This window comes from Tenrec ecaudatus, chromosome 14 (assembly GCF_050624435.1).
Source record: "Tenrec ecaudatus isolate mTenEca1 chromosome 14, mTenEca1.hap1, whole genome shotgun sequence".
NCBI classification, from domain to species: domain Eukaryota; kingdom Metazoa; phylum Chordata; class Mammalia; order Afrosoricida; family Tenrecidae; genus Tenrec; species Tenrec ecaudatus.
The window spans coordinates 39,728,448-39,734,572 of record NC_134543.1 but is presented as its reverse complement, the minus strand read 5'-3'; the positions used below and the strand labels follow the sequence as shown (position 1 = coordinate 39,734,572).

Here is a 6,125-nt window from a genome sequence, read left to right as displayed (position 1 = left end):
GTCTACAGAGCAGTGATCAGCTGTGTCCTGTCTGTGCCTCTCTGCCGCCTTCTTGCAGGCCCAGGACCGAGGTCTCAGCTCCTCTTGGAATGCCTGGGCAGTCACCTGCCTGAGGGCCTGGCTGGGCTCCAGAGAGGTTGGGAGCTCTTGCGCAGGTTGAAGGGCCCAGAGTTCTGGCATCAGAATCCCCCCCTCTCTTTCAGCTTGATATTTAGCCAAGACTGGGGTGAGAGGTGGGATGTGAGGGTCAAGGACATGGGGCTTAGGAGGGAGGCACTCTTTCACTCCAAACACAGGGGTCCGTGCCTGGCTTTAGGTGACGTAGGTAGATTTGTTACTACTGTGGTGAAGGCCCAACGCGGCAAAGGGAGAGAGTCACTGAGTAGGAACTAAGTGTACCGTTGGAGCCAGAGGGAGCCTTTGAATAGAGCCTGGCACGAGCTATGAGAGGCGCCCCAGACCCTGCCTTTACCGTGCTCCTGTGGGCACTACGAAGGGCGTTAGGGTGGCGTAGCAGTAAAAGAGTCCGCATTTCTTGATGGAGCCAGGTGTTGTGCTGGCACTTTAGCGTGGATGACTTCATGGAATGACCGTCCCAATCTTATGAAGCTGACATCACGACTCTGGTTTTGTATGTGAGGAAACGAAAGATCAGAGAGGTTGAGTGCTTTGCCCTAGTCACACAGTTAGTCAGCAGGAATGCTGACATTTAAACAGAAGCACCTGACTCCTAAAGCCATACCATGCCGCTACACTGGACTGGACTGCCTCATAGCGCTCTGATCCCTACTGGGAAGGGGTTCAGAAGCTGGAGAAGGCCAGTCCATAGGGACATTCCTACCTACATGTCTTGAGCATCCTTTTCCACCCCCACCTTTAAGGAACTGGACATTAGCAAGTTTCCTACCTGGAACAGTAGTGTGTGAATGAGTAAAGGTATGAGATGAATTTGCGGGGTGCCGTCACCCAGTTCTTTGGGCAGAAAGACTTCAGAGGGATGAGACAATTGGATATGATAGTTTTAACTGGAATCCATGGGGGATGTTTATCAACTATGTCGGGAAGTGGAGGGTCTCTGTTGTGAGGATTGGTCAGGGCAGGGGTGGAGCACCATGGTAGAGGGCTCTAGGTAGTCAGGCCAGCAGAACTAGGGGCGCAAAAGCAGGCTGTGAGGGAGGCCCTTGGCCACCTTTGTCCACAAAAGGAAAGGGCATCCAGGCTATCTGCTGGATATTCATGTTTGTGCTTTCCTTTCTCCTCCCAGCAATCCTATTGGATAGGTGCAGGGGTGGCATTCAGCCAGTTCTCACCGGTTTGGCAGAACGATACCTAATTTTTTGTTGAGATCGGCGAGCTGGTTCTTAAAATGGCACTTGTAATCAGAGTTCTCTCTAAGGTGGGTGCCTGCCCAGCCCTCCCCCCACGCCCCCGATGTGAACATCACACATTTACATTCCTTACCCTTTTTGAAAGCATCCATCTTCACAACAGCGTATTCTAAGCAGCTATAGTAATGCTCATTCTGTCTACAGGTATCAAAAATTGGGTGGAACTAAACGCCTAATAGTTATTTATTCATTTTATAAAACTTGTTATCCTTTTGATGAAATACCACTGCCTGTAAGCATATTTACAGGTGCCAAGCAACGCTCCCAAATTGGAGGTGGGGGCAGGCGGTGGGATGTTGTCTAGTCCCACTTTGCCTTCTCTTTGGTCCACTGCTCTTGCTTGGGTTTCAATATGGGACTGTGCTCTAGGTTTACTGCTTCAGGTTTTGTACCTACTTGTTCTTTTTTGTTTCTGGTTTTGCATGGCTTCAATCGTATCTCTTTCGTTCAACTTGGGAGGCAGATCTGTACTTGTGAGGGGCGCTGCTGAAATCCCCCGGCTGCGGGCACATGTGGATGGTGTAGTTTGTGGGGGTCCCTCTCAGGGCCCCCTGGGAGCACTGGCTGCCCTGCCTGGTCTTGTGCACCTGGGAGGATTTAAAGACCAGGCCCTCAGCAGAGTCCCCTTTCCAGGGGCTCCCAGCTCCTTTGTGTTGTGGTTGGTTCCTGGAATCCTTGCTTTTTTCACTGCCCTCTCTCAGGTGGAGTTGAGAAAGGGAGTCAGCAGACCCTCTGGTCTGCCTGCCTGCAAGTTCACTTGGTTTCTTCTTTAACACTTTTAATTGTGAATTAGGCGAGGCTTTTGCATTTCAGATTCACTTTGTTTCTTGTGCAACTTGGCCACATTGCTTTCTCTCTCACTTGCAGCGGGAGCCAGCCTTTTATTATAAATGGATGAGTCTTTTTCCATTGCAATTGGTCAAGCTCATCTACAAAGGACCGGTCACTGCCATTGCCATTGTGTTGCAGGAGTCTGAGAAGAAAAGCCAGTTGCTGATGGGTTGATTTAACTCATTGTGATGCCGTGTGTTTCGAGGTCTAACTCCGATCCATAGGACTTTTACAGCTACCTTTTCACAAGTAGACGAGCAGGCATTTTTTCCGAAGTGTCTGGGTGAATTTAAACTTTTAACTGTTAGGTTAGCAGCTGAGTACACCATGTACATCAAGGTACACCATGACGATGTCAAAAGTCACTGCCATTGAGTTGATTCCGACTACCAGTGCCCCTGTAGGGCAGGGTTGAATTGCCATTGTGGGTTTCTGAGGCTGAAAACTCTTTATGGGAGTAGAAAGCCTCATCTTTCTCCCATGGAGCAGCTGTTGGTTTTGAACTACTGACCTTTCAGTTAGCAGCCCAATGCGTAACCACTGCGCCACCTGGGTTGCCTTGAGGGTCCCGATAGTGAATGTTCATAAACAAGGGGGGGGTGAGGTGGTGTGTGTGTGTGTGTGTATGTGTGTGTGTGTGTGTAGTATAAAATCTGATTGGATGACATTTCTTGTATTTTCATTGGCCAAAATGTTGGGTAATTATACTGGAGAATGTGTTTGTGTTTTGGGAGAGGGTACTTAAGGGTAAAACATCAGGAAGTCTATCAGGTAGTTAAAAATATTTTAACCCAAGAAGCACACCAACCTGTGTGATCATGAGGTGTCAAAGGCATAAGGTATCAGGCATCATTAGAATAAAAAAATCTTACCATAGTGAATGAGGGGGGAGTGTGGAGTGGAGACCCAAAGCCCATTTGGAGGCCACTGGACATTCTCTTACACAAGAGACTTGGGGAGGAGACAAGTCAGTCATGGTGCGATCTAGCAAAGATGAAAAATACAACTTTCCTCTAGTTCCCAAATGCTTCCTCCTCTCCCCCCACTCACCCGATCATGATCCCAATTCTACCTTGCAAGTCTGGCTAGACCAGAGCATGTACACTGGTACAGGTGGGAGCTGGAAACACAGGGAATCCAGGGCAGATGATCCCTTCAGGACCAGGGGTGTGAGGGGCGATGCTGGGAGAGTGGAGGGAGGGTGGGTTGGAAAGGGGGAACTGATTACAAGGATCTACATGTGACCTCCTCCCTGGGGGATGGACAACAGAAAAGTAGGTGAAGGGAGACGTCAGACAGGTCAAGATATGACAAAATGGTGATTTATGAATTATCAAGGGTTCATGAGGGAGAGGGGAGTGGGAAGGGAGGGGAAGAAGTGAGGAGCTGATGCCAGGGGCTTAAGTGGAGAGCAAATGTTTTGAGAATGATGAGGGCAATGAATGTACAAATGTGCTTTATACAATTGATGTTTGTATGGATTGTGATAAGAGTTGTATGAGCCCCTAACAAAATGATTAAAAAATAAAAAAATATTTTAACCCTGAAGAAGAAAAGTTTTAAAATACAAGTTATATTCCATGATATTACACCCACAGACTGTTCATAGCACAGATCATTATTTGAGGGAAGTAATGTTTCTATTTTCTATTCTATTATATGTATATTGGCTTTTTATTACACCTAAGCATTTCCTTGATCGAGATAAATATGGAGCAACATCAGATTAAATCAATGAAATCAACCATGCAGCAGGACTCCTGATCTGATTGCCAAGTCCACAGAGCCTCTGACTTGCCTGAAGCCACATACAAAACCAGCCCTTAGTTCTCCGGGGTACCGATCTTTGCACACCACCCTTCCCTACACCATCAGACAGTGAGGGGGTCCAGGCATACCTGCCGACTTCAACCATTTTCCATTCAGAGCTACAAAGTCTCCTCTCACAGATTCGTCCCCAGCGACTTTCGAGAACACTCATTAAGGGCCGATGCAGGTGTTTTACATCAAACATCTAATGAAGCTGTTGTGATGGATGAGGTGTCCACAATCTAGGACAGGGATTCATCTTTTGTTTCTTCCTTTCTGGTCTTTTCTTTAAAAACAGCAACAACAACAAAACCCCATTAAAGACGCTTTGTATCAAAGTTGTGGCTACAAAAAAATACAAAGGTGAAACCCACAGGCATAGAGGAAATTGGCAGTCCTGAGAGGTGTCCCTTTGAACTTCATCTTGAGCCTGTAAGCAGGAGAACCCTGACACCCAGGGCCCCTAAGGGGTGGGAAAAGGGGCGGTGGGAGGGTCTGTGCAGCACCTCTGGTCCTGTGGGGAGGGACACAGAGCCAGGCGCACAGTTTAGGCAGAGGGCAGGTCTGTGCCTGCAGCAGGGCAGAAAGCGCTGTGAGCCTGGCCTGGTCTGTCATTTTCTGGCATTTGATTACTCTCAGGAAGGGGTGTCTCCCCACCTACTGGGCACTGCTGTAGCCAGGCGCCAGGGCCTGGCCACTCAAGCTGGGCTCAGTGCAGACTGGCTAAGGCTCAGCAGCCCTGTTTCCAGACCTCAGTGACCAACTCCAGAGAGGGAGCAGGCCTCAGGCCAGGGCGGGAGAGGGGAAAGAGAGGTTGTGTCAGCTCAGTTCTCTGAGCTGAGGTCAGTCTAGCACTCAGCAGAAGCCGGGACAGGGGGCAGACAGGGTAAAAGTGGGGTCACCATACAGAGGGGGACAGGCATGAGGCGGGGACCAGGGCAGGCTGCTAGGACACATGGATGGCTTCAGGGTCTTCTGCGAATGCTGGGTCACCAGCAGCTACGCTACTTCCCCTTAGAGCTCAGTGAGCAGCTTCTGCACCTGGGGTGACCCTGGTCATATCCCAGTTGCCCACCTGCATGCTCATGTCTCCAATCAGCAGCCCAGCAGTTTGAGCAGGACCGCCCCCAGACACTCATGCACCCCAATTGTTCTTGTTCATCTTATCTTCCAAGAAGAGACCCTGGGAGGGATCCCGGTCAATCCCACTTCCAATGCTGTGAAGCCCAGGATTAAGTTCTACCTCGACAGAGCTTATGAATTTTAACTCTTTGCACCGTGGCAGTGACCAGCTGGCCAGGGATGTGGGACATCTGGACCCCAATCCTGTAACCAAGCACCAGCGCGCAGTGATAAACTCTGGTGTTTCCAGTATGAAATTCTATCTATGTTTGTTATAGCCAGTAGAACCTCAGTTGGCGACCGCCATCGGCACTCAGCAGAATCGCATTTCGACTCAAGATGTCAAGGAAACGTTGCATCGGAGCTTGAAGGGAACACCGGAATCTGACCAGCCCAGGTGATCCTTGTAAACAAAAGCAGTTTGTGTTTGGGTCACTTGACATTAATTGGCATTGTTAGTATGCGCCGTTTAAACCTTTTGCAGCTGTGTTTCAAGCACTTTGATATAATTTTCTTAGTTTTTGTGGCTTTTTGTACTGTTTTCTGAAAAACAAAAAAACACACCATGGGTCCTAAGAAAGAGTTTTTTGAAAAAAATCATCTTGATAAAGAACTGGTTAACCATGTTATTGATATTGTTGATGATAATTTAGTAAACCCTTTGAGAAAACAGTTCAGGAAATGCCAACAGCAGACCACATTAGACAGATTTTTTAAAATGATTTTTTAGAGAAAGCCAGCCTGGTCCTAAACTCTGAAAAGCAGCTGCCAGTTGATTTTATGGAAGGGCATTCTCCTCCAAACAATGATTCTCTCTCCGTACCTCCTCTCCACACCCCTGTCCACAGATCCAGTCCTCATCAACCTCAAGGTATGGGCCATACTTTATAGTTAAAACTTTTTTTAATGTTGTATCTCTTATTTAAATTACTTATTTACTTTGAATTTCTGTGTAATGTTTTATATAAAAAGGCA

General features: G+C 48.0%; 1 pseudogene; it reads right to left on the bottom strand.

Moving 5' to 3' along the window:
- Nucleotides 1-4,883: 4,883 nt before the first annotated feature.
- LOC142426559 (tax1-binding protein 3 pseudogene) lies at nt 4,884-5,341 on the bottom strand (annotated as a pseudogene).
- Nucleotides 5,342-6,125: the final 784 nt, after the last annotated feature.